This window comes from Rousettus aegyptiacus, unplaced genomic scaffold, assembly GCF_014176215.1.
Source record: "Rousettus aegyptiacus isolate mRouAeg1 unplaced genomic scaffold, mRouAeg1.p scaffold_m13_p_5, whole genome shotgun sequence".
In the NCBI taxonomy this organism is placed as follows: Eukaryota; Metazoa; Chordata; class Mammalia; order Chiroptera; family Pteropodidae; genus Rousettus; species Rousettus aegyptiacus.
This window is the reverse complement of record NW_023416308.1, coordinates 84,521,008-84,538,686: the sequence shown is the minus strand read 5'-3', so window position 1 is coordinate 84,538,686 and position 17,679 is coordinate 84,521,008. Positions and strand designations below refer to the sequence as shown.

Sequence of the window (17,679 nt, the reverse complement as noted above, 5' to 3'; positions counted from 1 at the left end):
CTACAGGGAGGGAGTGGCACTCCTGTGAGCACAGATGCTCAAGTGAGCTACCCCACTACATAAGGTACATTGCTGGAGTATTACTTCATCCAGGAAGGAATCTCTTGGGACTTCCGACGTTAGTTTCACCTCCCTCTTCCCTGGTCCCAGCTCCACAGAACTCCTTCCTTTTCTGATGGTTGCTGAAGCAGTTCGATGAAGCCAGCTCTTTCCCACAGGTTCTCTGGGTATGGGACTAATTAAAAACCAGTCCAGTTATCCCTTAATAGGAAATAGGGCAGACAGGATGTTGGTGCCAAAGCAAGCCAAAACCCAAGTCAGCATAGGAGGCATCCACAAGCTTCCTGTTGTGACCCGCTGGGCTCAGCTACAAGGCAAGCTAGGGCAGGAGCAGCAGGGGCTAGGGTTCTTAGGGAAGTGGACTGGCTGTCGACCTGGCAGGGGCTCCTGGGCATGTAGGTGGGGCTCTGACAAGAAGAGTCTCTTGCATTTGTCAAGAACACAGGTGGGCAGCAGTATCTTGCCTCTGAGAGGACCTCCTATTTAAAACAGAAAGTAGTTTTTGATTCAGAAATGGGATCTGGTTTATAAGAGGAAAGATGGGAAAAATTAGCAATACCTTACAATCCCAGCCAAATGGGATCCCCATTCACTGGGAAACCTGTGAGAAGCAGAGGTAGAGCTCAGTCGCTCAGACTGGGCTGGGGAAAGGCTGGAGCTGAGAAGGTAGGTGGGAGCCCAAGGAAAGGGCTTCCTTGGGAGCACATGGGTCATGAACGCACGTCTAAATCCTCTCTCTCCTACTTCATAGATGTGGTTCCCACTATGGGTCAGGCCTGGGGTCCCAGGACTGGGTCATGGGCCTGGGCAGAACTGAACAGGACAGTTAAACATCCGACCTGCAGGTAGATCTGGCTAGGGAATGCAGAGACAAATATCTTTACCCTCACAGTGTGAATAATAAAGTGAAAATCTCAACTTGGACTTGTTAATCATCTGATTTTACCCTCCACAGCACCTGGTATTGACAAAGCACTTGGCTGACATTGACTCTATCCATTCACTTCTGAAATTAGACAATTGCATTTCCTCATTCCCATACTGAAGAGCCCTTAAAAAAAAATGAAAAAGAGGAAACAGAGGTCCGGAGGGGTAAAGAGTACTAGCTAATACCTACCGGGTGAACCACTTCCTCACCTCTTGACCTCTGGCAGGCAGTGTACACTGCATTCTTTCCCACTGAGCCCAGAGGGGTGGACAGTGCTTAGCAGGGCCCTGCAGGTCTCCCTCCCCAACTGCTCAGCTTTTACCAATCCCTGTGTGATTACATGAGGAGCCAGAGAGGATGGAAAGGAGTGCTGCAAGAAAGAAGGGACCATGAGAAAGAAAAATGTTTGCCTCCATTATTCTTTGCCACAATAGTGCTGTGCTACTGTGGTAGATTTTTTTTTTTCCAAAGATGATCCCAACAATATCTCCCATGCTACAATCTCTTTTGAAATGTGATCTTGCCATTTCTCCATCAAGAGGTGGCATCTATCGCTTTACCTATCTGAATATGGGAGGATATGGTGACTGCTATGACCAATAAAATGGAAGTGATGCCATAACAGAGCTAGCACGACCCTGAACTGGCCCAACAACTTCCTCTTTCTGACTCATGGAACCCAGAGCCCATCTGGTAAGAAGCCATGCCACGTGGAAAGGTCATGTACAGTCGGTAGTCCCAGCTGATCACCAAGATGACAGCTAGCCTCAAGCACCGGCCATCTGCATGGGCTATCTCAGATGCCCAGGCTAGCTGAACTTCAGATAACTGCAGCCCCAGCTGACGTCTGACTATAACCATGTGAAGGACCTCAAGTGAGAACTGCCCAGATGAGAGTAATCAATGCACAGAGTCATAGAAGATCATAATAAAATAGTGTATTACAAATTGTTTTAAGCCGTTAATTTTGGGGTGGTGGTTACTCAGCAATAGATAGCCGGAACAGAAATAGACTATCTCAAAATTAATGCCATAAACAACTGCCATATCTTATTTCTCATGAGTCTAGTTGCCCATGTGTTTTCAGTCAGTTGGTGGATAGGCTAGGGGCTGGAGGATCTGGGGCGGCCTCCGCTGGGACAGCTTAGGTCTGTCTATGTGATCTCTCATTTCTCATCAGGCTGACCCAGCCTCTTCTCATGGCAGGAGCAGGAAGGAGGTTAACAGAGTAAAAGACACAGGCTTCTTAAGACCTAAGTCTGGAAATGGCATACTATCGCTTCCACTTGATATTGTTCAAAGCAAATCTGAAGGCTGGTGTATATGCAAAGAGTGGGGAAATGTATTTCATCTCTTGACAAGAGGAGCTACAAAGTCACATTACAGAGGGTGTGGATACTGGGATGCATGGAGAATTGCGGCTGTTTTTGCAATCAGTCTATCCCAACATCTAATGAGGATATTAAGAACTTTTGCTGGGGCTTGGGAGATATAAATCCTTCTTCTGTTTTGATTGACATCTTTAGTTACATTTCATCTCTCAGTATTACTTTTCAATGTTAACTTTCCAGCCTGTACATGTAGGTAAAGAGAAAAGGGACCATGAGCAGGAGCTTTTGAATGGCCAGCCACACATATCAAGCTCTAGTCTAGTGGTTTTCAAATGGTATTCTGTGAAACCCCTGGGCTTCTGTGGTGGCTTCTCAGCAGCTATCAGGAGGGCAGTGGTGTGTACGAGCATGGGGCCCTCGCCTTAACTAGAGCATCTCTGCTCGTTCTTATGATTTCCATTGGAGAAATGTTATGTAGCTTTGAAAAAAAAAAAAAAAGAAAAGAAAAAGATTTAAAGTCCACTTAACTAGACCAGCCTCTCCATGTTATATAAAAGGTAAGAGTCTTAGTGAAGTTGAGTGTCTTCTCCAGGTTATTCAGTAAAAGAGTTCTTGGCTGGGATTCGACCTAACGCTAATTCTCCTATCTTATTTTCCTCTGTCCTCACTGGGTTCACCACGGAAGCGTATCGCTGTAGCCTAGTGGATGGGGGGAATCTGAGGCAAGCAGAAGGAATATTCTAACACTTTTTCAATTCTCTACCTCACCAAAAAGGAGACCATTTATAGTCCTTGAGGCCAGAGCCTCAGTGACCCCCCCATACACACACACATACACACGGGCATGCGCACACACACACACACACACACCTGCACATGAACCCTACAAAACTTGATCTCCAGAACTACAGACAATTCAGAGAATCATATTAGCAGGTAGACTGGGCTGGCTGGTCAATCCCAGGGTGGAGCAGGGCACACGAGATAGAGTTGGCTCCTACAAAGGGCAAATAGAGCTCCATCTGGGAGAAAAGCTCATTTCCCGGGAGAAATGGCTGGTCTTGCTTGGAGCCTATAATCTCCTTGTTCTCCTTCCAGTGTGTTAATTCCATTTCTTTCCAAGTTAATTTTTTTTTTAGGACATGGGCTATTTATATCTTCTCCTAAGCCCTTTCCAGTCTGTTTCCTGTTCAAGTACTGCATTAGTCACCAGAAAGTATCTCAGGCAATCTCTGAGTCCCTGCCTGATCTTAACAACAGGGAACAGGGATGCTGGTCAGACTCCGGGTGGGTCCCAGTGGAGAAGAGGCAAGCAAGATACAGGAGGCTGGGCTGTGAGGCAGAGGAAGTATCTCTTGTCCTCTGTCTTCTGTGGCATGAAGCCCTAAGACCTAATGGCTTCCTGGAGTTTACTTAGCCCTTGGAGACACAGAAACTCTGCACAGTCACCTCCATTTGGCTGCATATTTTTGCCATTACTTGATGACCTATTTGCATGCAGCTTCTTGCAAAGAATTTCCTCCCAAGCCATATACGGTGATTTTATTGCACCACAAACTGAGGCTTCTATTTACAGTCAATGATAGATGCTCCGTCTGACTTCTTTCTGCCTGTCCCTACATCCCTTCCTTTTTTTCTGTAGGCTGCCTAGGCTGCTCTGAGCCCTCTCCAAGCTCTGGTTTCACCAAGAGTGTTTAATTCCAGGAATTTATAAGCTTCATCTGAAGGGAAAGCCCTTAATCTGAGCTGAGATTTTCCTATCCACCGGCCCAGGGAACAGTGACCTCTGAGGCCAAGGGAAGGATAAAGAGACTTCAGGCAGGTGAGCAGACGCAGAGGGCAGCAACCAAAGTCTCCATACCTCTCACCTTTCTGTGCCTTTGTTCATGTAGTTCCCTTGCCTGGAGTGCACACCCTGGACTGGGGAGAATATATCAAAGGATCCATTGCTGGAAATCTTCAACAGGCACCAACAACTCTTGGCAGCCCCTGGCCACTTTGATGGCTTTGATCAACCTCTACAAATCCCTAGTGAAGGAGTTGAGCGCAGGTTTTCTGACTTCGGCTTGCTGGGGACAAAGGAGGGAGATGTAGAGGGAACTCTGAGCTCTTATTTGCATAGCAAGTCATCAGGTGGCCAGCATCCCAGAGACTAAGGTATTTTACTCCCCAATCCTCAAACACAGGGACTTGCGTACCTTGAACACCTTGAACAAAGCTTCCACGGGCTTTGGAGACAAGTCACTCTAGGCTGTACTCAGAAACAGTGGTCTTCTCGGTCTCAGCATCAGAGAGCAAATACCAGTCAGTCACTGAGTCCTGCTTTATGCCAGGCTGCTAGCCAAGTTCTGCAGAGACAAACACTCCAAACGCTCAAAAATGGTCTTGGTGAGAAAGTGCCTAAGCAAAACTTGACCTTCCTTTCTAACTCAGAGAGCTGGCACGCACACTAGTGTCATGAGCAGAGGAAGAGGAGGAGGAATCGGAGGAGGAGGGAATCAGACATGAGACGTACAAGCTAGGCACCAGCCCAGGCTCAGGCATATCAGAGCAAATCCTGAGCTGTGATGCTCACTGACAATCTGGCACAACTATTTTGATTTTCGTCTGTTTCCATTCTAGGAAATTCATTACAGACTGTCTCCCCACAGAGCATGCTCAGTTATATCCTTGGGAATGCAAGAGCCCAGAAGAAGCAATCAGGGATGGCTGAGTCAGGCTTAGTCAAGGATAAAGTTGCTTCTGCCAGTTCTGGAGGCCTTGGGACTGACTCCCAGGGGATGGGTGATCCAGGAGTAGGACAGAAACACGAGGACCAAGTAGAAATGTCTCTCTTCTGGGACCATATGGTGGATTCTGAAGCAGAGAACATGAGAAGGTGAGACTCTCCCTCATTCAAGCTCCTATTAAAATGAGGTCCTCTCCCTCCTCTGCTTTTTAAATGATGAACATTAACCTACATACAGAAAAGTGCATAGAACATGTATTTATATATTCTAATAAATAACTATGAAGGAAATGTCCATATACTCACCATTCACAGCAAGAAATAAAATATTGTCAGCACACTGAAGACCGCTGCATGTCCCTACCTGATCATGCCCTCCCTCTCCCTTAGACTTTTACAGCATCAACTTTCTTTTCTTTTAGTTTTGACACCTAAGTTTATATTCCTAAAAAAAAGTTTTATTTTGCCTGTTTTAAGCTTTGCATGAATAGAATTGTGTCTGGGGGTTTTGTGTACCTGTCTTCTTTTGCTCAGTAATGTTTATGAGTTTTAACCATGTTGTAGTGTATATCTGTAGTGTATTCTTTTTCATGGCTGTATAGTATTCTGCCGCATGGCTATTTCATGTTTATTTCTCCGCATTTCTATGGATAAACATTTGGGTTGTTTCCAGGTTTTGACTCTTATGAGCAATGCTGCAATGAGCATTCTTGGTATGTATATCCTGGTATAAATATGCATGTTTTTCTCCAGAGTTTATGCTTTGAAGTGAAATTGCTGGGTCATAGGATACATGTCTTTACCTTTACTAGATAACAACGAATGATTTTCCAAGTGGTTGCCCTGTCTCTTGCTCTCTCTCTCCCTCTTGCATAATTGTAGCCACTATGCTGAAGAAAGGAGAGACCACAGGTTCAGAAATGCTGGCCCCACAGAGATAGCTCAGGAGGAAGAACTTTTGTTGAGAAACCAATGCATGTGTGCCTTTGTTTCTTTCCCTGTCTCACTTATGGAGCCTGCCAGTCCCTGCCCCACTCCCAACCTCTGCTGTCACCACTCCCTAAGTGAGCCCATCACTTCTCAACTTCAGGCTCATTTCAGTGTGGTTCCCAGACAAATCTAGTCAATGACCCAGCGACCAGTTGTCATCTGAAGGTTAGTTCACAGCCATTAGACAAGAAGCCAGAGAAGATTATACAGGGCAGGGGCTGAGTAGGGCTGGTGGTAGGATGGAACTCTCATGTCTTGGACCTGAGGCATGATGGTTCCTCATGGAATCTTTGAACAAGTGGGGAGGGGGAGATATAAGGATCCTCACTAGGCCCAGAGGCTTGGGACAGACCTAGGGGCAGACCTTCAGCATGGCCTATCACTTAGGAATCTATATATTGCAGCACAAACCTACCTTGACTACTCTTAAACAAAAAGGGGGACTTATTGGCTTATAGCAAAATATAATGATAGTCTTGCCTTCAGGAGAAGCTCAATACAGAAGTTCTAACAATGTCATCAATAAAATATCTTGTCTTTGCTTTAGGAGTCAGTAGTTGCCAAGAAGTGATAAGATGAAGGGCCAAAAAAAGGTAAGATTCTGGAACAGGAATGGAAACCAGTGGCCCTGGTTAATGCCAGACTTTAGTAGGATTTATAACCGACGACGACTCAGGGAGTGATCCCCTGTGTCTGGATACAATGGGTGCCCTAGAGTGTTCTTAGTGTCTAGTAAGCCACTTTCTTAGCTTGAGGATTGGCAGACTCATACAACACTATAAAGCATGCTTGTATCCTCAGATTCCTGAAGAAAATTAATGTATTACTATTCTGACCATCTGGGATGGTACTCTCAGAGAATAAAGGAAAAAGATGAAAGCTCTTACTAGACATGAAAATTATGAGTTTATTTTCTTTCCTAGAAACTGAGAACTGAGGTCCAATTTGAGATTTGACACTACTTCCAGGTAGGTAAGAAAATTGAGGTTCCAACACACTGTCAGGATTTCTGGGATATTTCTATGGTGTGTGAAATTAAAGAGACAGAATATTTGAACTCAAGGCTGTCTTGGAAATCTTAGAGGTACAGTAGGTACACTGATTTTTAATAACATTTATTCATTTTTTTAATACAGAAAAAAGTAAGAACCAGTTGGCCCAAAACTTCACTGATGAAAAAAAGGATTGGAGAATTGCTATTAGCTGCTTTTCCTAAATAAGGGGAGACCCAAAGCATTCCTAGCAGGCCTTGCTACCCTGGTTACAGGTGAGATGAACTCAGCTACCTGGTTGTAGGTAGCCTTTTCAGTGGGCCAGCTACTCTGACCCTCCACCACCCAGCCCCACCCTCATGTTTCACCTAAGCATCCCCTAGGAAGCTCACAGTAGGGGACTATTTACTGAATGAGAATGCCCTGAAAGGGAAGATTTTCTACTGATTACATGTCTGGCCTTCTAGAACATCTCTCTCTCTCTCTCTCTCTCTCTCTCTCTCTCTCTCTCTCTCTCTCTCTCTTTTATGGTGATTTTTCCAGGGATCATCAAAGATAGTTTGCTGTGGAAGATGTCCTCATTCTTCCCAAGCTTTTGTCAGGGTTATACAACCCTGTGCTGATTTGTGCTTAAAATCCTCCTCCTTTCCCCATGCCACCTGTCCCCAAAACTTAGGGAAGAAAACTGAGTCATGTCTGGGGTTTACATTAGCAGGAAATCCTTTTCCTTAAGCATCCGTCATGTGTGTCCACAAACATGCCTTTGCATAACATTAGACCTGGAAGAAAAGTGCAAGGTTCTCAAAACTTTTCATTATTCATTCATTATATAATTACTGAGAGTTTAACACATACTAGGCACTGTTCTAGACCTTTAGTGCCTTTGCATTAAGCCTTAAAAGGTAACCAAGTTTTCCTGAGGCTGAGAAAGATAGAGAGGCAACTCAGACATAAGGAACAGTGGCCTCAGAGGTGCAAATGTCTAAGGGTAAATGGCTTCATATGAAGGCCAGTGGCAAGAACCGGGCTGCAAACATAAATGGGGCTAAATAATGAAGGACCTTGAATCCCAAGATCATCAATTTGGATTTACTTTAAAGGCTATCGGAATGTCTGAGGGCTTTGAGTAGGAGAACTGAATCATTGAGGGATCCAGCAGAAAGAAATGGCACACCCAGTTGAGGATAATTTGAGATGTGTTAACTGCAGGGGCTATTTACTAAGGGTTGGGCAGCGTGTAGCAAAGCTACAAGGTATAATGTTATACCTGGAGCAAGCAACACCAGGGCTGTTAAGCAGAAGAGGTTGAAGGGAAGGAGCAATTGCCGTGCATCATTCAAAGATCATCTTGCAAGGAGCTGTCAACTTTGGTTGGGGTCACACCACAGTGAGGGAGCCAGTGTGTAGAGATCCCAACTTCATTCTCATCCCCTTTTGACCTCCTGCCAGTACTCCCCAAGGGAGGCCATTGTTATGGTCCATTCATGCCAGAACCCACCCCCTCCCTACCCCAAGTCCAAGAGCAGGATAAAGTGGATTTGCAGGGGCAAATGGAAGATGTCCTGAACAAGGGTAGTGTGATGAGATGGACATATCGACCAAGACCATCTTGGGCAGAATGGAGGCCGACTTAAAGGCAGAGGGATGGGGACAGGAAGGGAATATAGGTCTGAACGGACATGAGATAGAGGAGAAAGATTCAAGCAATATTGAGAAAATAGAATAGTCATGGCCTGTTGATAGGGACTAAGGACAAGAGAGGTGTCTAGGTAGCCTGGGTACCTGGGTAGATGGTGACATTATTACTTAGGAGAAGACCCAAGGTCAAGGGCAGATGGTACTACAGAAGAAAAAGAAATCACTCTTTTCCAGAGGGAATGGCACCAACCACAAACAGAAGGACAGATGGCCTCCTGCATCCCTGCTCTGGGCAGAAATATAATGGCTTCTGGCTTCCTTCTCCTTCCATTCCTGGACCCCTTTTCTCTGCCACCTAGCAGCTCCCAAAAGCCTACTTTCATAGAAGTCTGAACTCCTCTAAGTGTTCAGGCTGAAAATCAATTTCTGTCTCCACTGCTCTCCCCTTTCCACTAGTCAAAACAACAACAACAACAACAACAACAACAACAACAACAACAACAACAAAACGGCCCTTCTTAAAGGAGGGGAAAGTTACAATAAAAAAGCTGACTGCTACTGCTAGCCTTCTGTGGAGATGAGTGTATATTTTAAAAGGATCTACTGGCATGAATTTCTAATTAATAGACTATGAGGGGGTGATTTTTATTTTTCACTCTGGATGCTCTCAGGGGTACTCTGAAGGCTTAATATCACCTAGTCCCCCAACTCTACTCAGTCCTCCACCTTCCCCCAAAAAACAAGGAAGGTAATTTAATACCCATTCGACAATGCTGGCAGCCCCTAATCTGGCATTATGTGTTACTCAGGACTTTCCATGGTGGAAAGTCTGGCTTCTAAGAAGTGTGTGACATGTTTGAGGATAAGGGAGACCTAACATATTCTAAAACAACAAGGCAACTTCAGGAAGCTTTGTGAACAGGGTCTCCAGGAGTGCCCTCCGCCTCCTACCCACAGTGAGGTGGCATTGCTGGTCAGCTGGCTGCTGTCCTGCAGTTGTCCTAGCGACGATGGTTTGTGTGTATGAGCCGAGGTGTTCGTGGGTACTTGCAGAGTGTCTGTATAAGAAGGTTGGACTTTTTCACCACAATGCATTCCTGGAAACCATGTCATGAAAAAAGTCGTCAAAATTTCCCAGAGGAACAGCATTTGTTCTCCTTGAGACGCTGAGTTCCTGATTAAGGACACAGCCAGAGATAAATTATAACTATGCTCAACACTCTGTCATGAGCAGAAGGCACAAGTGCCCACATATCTTCAATGAGTTCTAGGGCTCAGATCACAATCCTAGCCTCACCAGAAGCTATCACTTGAATCATGTGAAGCCCTATGTACAACGGTCATTCATTCTCTCACTATTCATTCGAGGGCTGTAGGAGTCATTGTGGTTCACTCCCAACCACAATTCCTCTTCCAATGATTAGTCTTCTAAACCAATGTTATAGATGTAGTTTCCCAAAAGCTATGTTGACACCCTAAACTACTACCACCTCAGAATGTGACCTTATTTGGAAATAGAGTCTTTAAAGAGATTATCAAACTAAAATGAGGTTATTAAGGTAGGCCTAATCCAATTTAAGTGGTGTTCTTACAAAAAAAGGGAAATTTGGATGGACATGCACCTAGGGAAGTCGACAGAGACAAGGTTATGTGAATGGAGGATTGCAGAGAGATCCATCCACAAGCCAAAGAATGGCAAGGATTTGGAGCAAACCACCAGAAGCTAGGAAGAGACAAAGGAGGATTCCTCTATGGGTTTCAAAGGAAGCATGGCCCTGTCAACACCTTGATTTTGAACTTCCAGTCTTTGTAATTGTGAGAAAACTAATTTATGTGGCTTTAAGCCACATATTAAGTGGTATTCCATTTTTGGCATTCCCAGGAAACTAATATAGCTGACTATGGTGATCTCACTCTCTTAACTCAGTCCTAGCAAAGAAGCTATAGGGGGAAGACTGATAGGCTGGATTCTGAGAAAGGTTTCTACTTTTCCCTCTCCAAATCCTTAGATGTGACTCTGGGGATTGCTGCAGTCATCATGCTATGAGCATAAAGGGCAAAGCCCTCACTGAGGAGGGCAGAGAGTGAAGGGAAAGGGCCTGAGACAGATGACCCTGATGAGTTGCTATTTCGGCCAAGCTGGAGCGTGCCCAGCCCCTGCATGTTATGTCATGTGAGATGAAATGTTTCCATGTGGGGTAAGGCAGAAGGTGAAGTAAGGTCTCCTTGCTGGCATCAGGGTCCTTCTTCCTTGTGTAGATTGACTGTCACTTGTGTTTAGCAGTTCTCCCTGCTACCTCTCTCAAGTTAATTGGGCGTCCAGTTCCCTCCCAACCTCTATTCTGCATCTCAGTATTGACTGTGGTAGATGGTTTGCAAAGACAGCTGTAATAATTCCTCCCTGTATACTTTGTAATGCGACTTTGCCACTCTCCCCATCAAAGGTAGAGCTTATTTCTCCATCCCTTGAATCTAGGCGTGTCCTCGTGACCTGTCCTGGCCAACAGGAATTAGCAAACCCCAGCATTCTGACTCCACAGCTCCAGAAGCTTCAGGCGCACTCATGAATTAGCCTTGCTCTTTTGGCTGTAGTTGGAACCCTGAGACCATAATGCAAATGGGCCTGAGCTAGCCTGCTGCACAGGCTGCATGGAGAAGAGAGCCACTTTTGTTGACAGTCAGCACTAACTGCCAAGTGTGTAAATAAAGCTATCTTGGATCATCCAACCTTAGTCAACTGCCCATAACTGCAGCCACATGAATAATCCCAGGTGAGACAGCAGAAGAGCCAATGAGCTGAGCCCAGCCTGAATTGCTGACCCATAGAACCACAAGCAAATAAAACGGCTGTTGTTTTAAGATCCTAAATTTGGAGATGGTTTGTTACACAACAATAGCTACTGATACACTGATAGGCAGGCAATCCCCATTCTGGTATAATCCCCATTATACCTTGTAGTTTTGCTACACACTGCCCAACCCTTAGTAAATAGCCCCTGCAGTTAACACATCTCATGCCATGCACTATGCAAGGCGCTGTGGATACAATCATGAAAAAGAAGAGATCTGGCCTCAGCTCTCTTAGGAGCACATAATGTCATCACATGCCAGACACTGTGCCAATGGATTTTTCAGCTGCGTTAACCTAGATGAGAATGTTACAGTTGTTACCACTCTCTTCCTGCTGAGAAAAACAAATCTCAGAGAACATAACGAAAGTGCCAAATGTTGCAGATTGCATTTTTCAAAGACAACTGCAACAATATCTGTTGTCTGGTGTATCTGTTAGAACCTCGCCACTCCTTTGAATCAAGAGGCAGAATCTAATTCTCCTCTTGGATCCGGGTGGGCTTATGCTTTGACTGTAAACTAAGAGAAAGAATACTGCATAAATTCTGAGGTTAAGTCATAAAAGAAGGCACTCTACTTTATGAGTTGGGGCACTTGCCTTTGAAGCCCTGAGCTTCCACATAAGGCCTCCATGCTACATGTGGACATTCTAGTTGAGAACTCCAGGTCCGGGCCCAGCTGACAGCCAGCCCACATTAAACTCAACATGATTCTAGTCACCAGCTATTGAGTCATCCCGGCCTTTAAATCCCACCTTCCTTTCAAGGCCCAGAAATCACAGATCAGAGATAATTTGTCCCCGCTTGTGTTCTGTCCAACCAACAGAATGCATGAGCATAATACAACGATTGGTTTATATCACAAAGTTTTGGGGTGGTTTGTTATGCAGCAGTAATAATACAACGCCTAAGATTACACAGCGAGACAATGGGAAAGGGAACGAGGTCAGACTCTGAGCCTTTGCAATCTGACCTGAGCCCCAGCTTTTAACCACTACTCCTCCCACTCTTCCCCTTGGCGAGCCTCTCACTCCCATGCTCTTCAGCTGGAAGCTGGGCTCCCCTGACAGCATCATGTCTGCCTGAGAAAATACTTCAATCCCCACATGCGAGATTCAAAGAGGAAAGGAATAGGCATTCTTCTTTCTCTGCTGCTTGCTTCCAGGCCACCACTACCCAAGGCTCCTTCTTTTTGGAAGTTCTGTCCCTTCCCTTACTTCAGCTCCATGACAACACTCTCTCCATATTTAAGACACAGCTCCACCTTCCTTGATGATTTTAATTTCTGCTTCACAGGTTTGCCTTGCTCCCCATCGAACTTCATGTGAAAATGCACACCTACTATGTGAAACTGCTATGGGTCAGGCACATGGATGGTGGAGATACAAAGGAGAATGAGCTCTGTATTAGTTTCCCATAGTTCTGTAACAAATTGCCCCAAACTTAGTGGCTTAAAACAACACAAATGTATTATCTTACAGTCCTGGAGATTAGAAGTCCAACATAGGTTTTACTGGGAGAAAATCTAGATGTCTGCAGGGCTTCGTTCCTTTTGGAGGGTCTAAGAGAGAATCTGTTCTCTCGCCTTTCTGGCTTCCAGAGGCTGCCTGCATTCCTCATCTCATGGCCCCTTCCTCCATCTTCAAAGACACCAGTGTAGCCTCATCAAACCGCGCTCTCTGACTCTTTTGCCTCCCTCTTCTACCTATAAGGACACTTTTGGTTATACGGGGCCCACCCAGATCATCCAAGAAAATTTCCCTATATCAAGATTCTTAATCACATCTGCAAAGTCCCTTTTGCGTGTAAGGTGACACATTCGCAGGTTCTGGGGATTAGGATGTGGACAGCTTTGAGAAGCCATCCTTCTGCCGACTACAGGCTCTTTGAGGAAACTCGCACATGAATAAGGTTATATACCCATCGCAGAAAATGCTGCTCCCACCAATATCCATATTCTCTCACTGAACACACACTTCTTTTCCTTACATTCAGGTGTGATGACCCTGCAATTGAGTTCTGGCCAATGAGGTGTAAGTAGAAGTGATGGGCAACACTTGCAGGCCTACCTGGCCTATATAAACCTGCTACCAGGTCTGACTAATAGCGGCCCCCAACCTTTTTGGCAGCAGGGACCAGTGCTTCAATGAGAATCTAATGCCTGATGATCTGAGGCAGAGCTTAGGCAGTGATGTTAGCGCTGGGGAGCGGCTGCAAATACAGATGAAGCTTCAGTCACTCACCCAGTGCTCACCTCCCTCTGGGCAGCCCAGTTCCTGACAGGCCATGGTCTGGGGTTCGCGGCTCAGGGGTTGGAGACCCCAGGACTACAGGACTCCCTCCTACAGGTTCCTCACTTTTCCTATTCATAAAGCACTATGAGGACCCAGAAGAAGGTGGAGCCACAGGGGAGAATAAGTCAGGCCCTCGAATGACAGCAGAACAATCTCCCTGCTGACTTACATTGTATTTTGACATAAATTGAGACATTGAAAATGTGAAGATTGTTTGTTACAATGGTTAGCCTACACTAACAATAAACAACTATGGAAATGTACTTTAAAAGAATTTGTAAAAATGTATTTCATAAGTTTTTATATGGTGTTCAATTTTATAAGTAAATATAATATTTACTTATAATAATAAGCTAATCTTTGGCTAATCTATGTGAATAAAAAGGTTACTTCATAAACACATAAATTAAAACCCAAATCAGGGATTATGCTATTTAGCTGCAGGCAGTTCTCTTCTTACTTCTTTCTATATTTTATATTGATTGTTAGTACAACACTGAGGAATCCTGATTAACACAAATAAGTAACTGCAAATGGTAACGAGTATACTTTAACCTACTATAATCTCCAGAAACTCCTCAATAAACAGAGACCCCCAGAAAAGCTTGACTCTGAAGTCAACCCAGGAACCAGTTAACTGGGCAACACGAGTTAATGTTTTAAAGAGCTTCTACACTGATTTATTTATATGTTATTTACTTTCAAAAGGATCAAAGACAATGTACCCAAAAACCTGCAGGATAAGTAAAACCAAAACCAGGCAAACGACAAGACATGAGCTCAGTGGTCAGGCAACTGCAGTTAGAAGTTTTCTGGGCAGAGAAGCAAGGGAATGTGTGCATGTGGGGGTGGGCGGGGGGGCAGTTCTCACACATGGTGGTGGCCAGGGCAAGGGGTGGTCAGAAAGCTCCTGTGACCTTGGAAACATGTGATCTATTTCCCAAAATGGTGATTCAGGACAAATGACTGAAAGGTCCCATGTCTAGATGACCACACGCCTGGCTAGGGTAAGAGCTCAAGGTTTCTGCAATTGTTTATCAGTACACAGAGCCCGGGCCGCCCAGAAGTGGTATATACACACACACTGAAAAGAGAAGCTAGGCAGGACCTGGAACCCCAGAGGAGTTACTTTTAGGCAGTGATCAGTATCTCACCTATGACAGACATATCATGGGAGATTGGGTCTGTAGCCTCGTCAGAACTGGGTGGAAGGCGAGTCCTGAGGAGCCTCTGTTCCCTCTGGCACTAAAAGAGGTAGAAGATTCTGGAAACCCAGTCAACAAGTGGGCAAGTCTGAGAAGCAACCCCACTGTGGAGTCGGAAGGCAGCTTCTCCCAGACTGGCCTGGACCAGTCACACCAAGAAGGACCCCCTAGAGGAAGAAGGACAGTGCTATAGACTGAGCTCACATTCTGTGCCAAGCCCTGTGATCCGCCCTTTACATATAGCTCAGCTGAACAACGTGAACCTCGTGTGGTAGGTCCTTCTAATATTCCATTTACAGATAGGGGCACTGAGTCTTAGCAACCCTTAAAGGCCAGCCCCAGCCATGACCATGTGTGGCAGAGCTGGCATTTAGCACAGCACTGCCGGAGCCAAGATCCGTGCGCTCAGACACCTGCCGAGCGGGCTCCGGCTGCACCCTCCAGGCTGCTCACACCATGACTGCTGATCTTTTTCCCCTTGACTAGGCTCCGACTGAAATAGACTAGAAGAGGGACGTATTGTGGCCCCCAGTGCCACAACAAAGCTATAAATGTTACGGGGGGGGGGGGGGCGTGAAACGGCCGGCGATGAGTGAAACGGCGCTGCAAAGCCAGGGGACGCTGCGTGCGCTGGTGGCGCTCACCCCCGGCACCGGGGCGGCGGGCACAACGTGCTCCCTTCTCCATCGCCTGTTGGGCCTCGGATTTCACAGGCCCAGTGACACAGACCTTCCTGGAACAGCGCGAGGGCCCTCGGAACACTCTGAACAGCTCGCTGTTGACCTCAATGGCTGCTATGCACCTGCCAGGGTTAATCGCTGTGTAACTCCCCGCGTGAAGTGAGGAGACTGAGGCACACAGCTTTGCCTCAGGGTTCAGAAACTGATGAGGGCCGATAGACTGGCGGGCCAAGGTTTTAACAGTCGGAGTGGTCATGAACATTTCTCAAATAAAATGTTGACTTTACCTCTGTGTAGGCCCTGCCATTTGCAGACCAGGAGAGCAGTGGTGGATGGCTGTGCTCAGAGGTCTGGATGTCGGGAGGTTTCTTGGTGCCAGAAAGCACTCTCATCCACTCCCCAAATCTGGTGGCTCATCCGCCAGAATAAACACCTCACATACTCACCTGTTCCCCTACACAGTATGGGGCTCCTCTTCCTTGGAGCAGGGCCCCCAAAACGACCAGTTGTGTGTTTGTTTTGTCACAGTGTATGATTGTGCGTCACCTTCCCTGAGCGACATTAACAGTTACCTGAACCCCAGCAGCCCAACCAGAGCTCCGCAGGTGAAGAAACACATTCCGTTATTTTCTTCAATAAAGGTGTCGCTCAAACCCTTTTCCCCTCAACTCTCCCCTGCAAAGTATGTCAAACCATGATGATTTTCAAAGTGATACTAAAGTGCATAGATTTCAATGAAAAATGAATTGGGGGCATTTTATTAAACTGGAGGTTGATAGGAACATGGAATTCTCTACAAAATTCTAATTTTGGTATTTAAATTTTTTTTTTTTTTTGAAAACCAGTATTGATACACAACCTCCTTGTCCTAGGAATTTATTGTTGAATGCTAAATTTAGAAATTTCCAAAAATTCCTTAGAGAAGGAGATGAGGCTGCCCGAAGAGGGAAGAATGAGGAGAGGAGCCAGCACAAGGCCGGGCTGTAGTGGACCCAGAACACATGTTAACTGAGTGAATGAATGGATGAATGAATGAATGAAATTGTTATCAAGCAGTGGGTCTGAGTGATCCTTGCTCCTCCCTTCCTCCTCGACACTTGCAAAATAGTATCCAGATATCTTATGTACTTCACCCAAATGCCCATCTGTGCAGGCCTCAGGGATCGTGGTCTACCTGGGGCCCAGGCCAGAGCAGTGGCAGATGTGGGCCAGATGCCCTGAGGCAGCCACCAGCCCTTTCCCACCTGGGTACTGCTGGTTTATCAAGCCCCTCCTCGTGGTTCCCTCCTGGGCTCCTCAGAGGATCTTTCCAAGGAGGCAGAGCAGCAATCATCCCTGCTGTGCAGCTGGAGTCCTGTACCTAGGACCAAAAGGGCCACTGCTGCCAGCTGGAGGAGGGGTGGTCAGCACTGACATCTGGACATCAGTGTGGTGAGGCCACCCCAAGCTTAGGGGAGCTGAGCGAGTGCGGAGTCCCAGCCAGTTTCCCCAATGATACCTGCACACCTCGTCTTCTCTCCCCACCAGGCAAGGAAACTGTGTTGAACTTTGATGCATAGACTTAATTATGAGAATAATAAGAATATCGTATATCTATTTTCAAATGTTATATCCTCTTCATCTCAGACTCTGGCAGCAATCCCTAGGGGTATGAAACCTCTACTTCCCCATCCTTCCCTCAGGTGAGTGTACTGCCCTTGAAGGACAGAGGGATGGTCCCCATCTCCTCTGTCAGGTGGGACCATACACTACACTCTGCTTTCAGTTCCACATCTCTCACTCTGATCCTAAGAGTTAGGGAAGCAAGATCAGTAGAGCCATTTGGCCCCCAAAATCCAGAAGCCTCTACTTTTGGCTACTATTCCCTGGAAATTTGGGGGAAAGGAGTAGAGTGAGAACTGGTTAAAAGGATCAATCCTCAGTTAAATCCGCTCACTCTTTTTCCACCTAAAAACTATGAGCATGAAGAAGCAATCCATATGTT

General features: G+C 45.9%; 1 long non-coding RNA gene across 1 annotated transcript; it reads left to right on the top strand.

Annotated features, from left to right (window-relative positions):
* The first annotated feature begins 4,745 nt into the window (after positions 1-4,745).
* LOC118602992 lies at positions 4,746-13,637 on the top strand. The gene is made up of 6 exons (XR_004951065.1): positions 4,746-5,197; positions 5,721-5,760; positions 6,585-6,630; positions 6,961-7,005; positions 7,174-7,304; positions 13,512-13,637. It is a non-coding gene; the product is annotated as an uncharacterized LOC118602992 (long non-coding RNA).
* Positions 13,638-17,679: the final 4,042 nt, after the last annotated feature.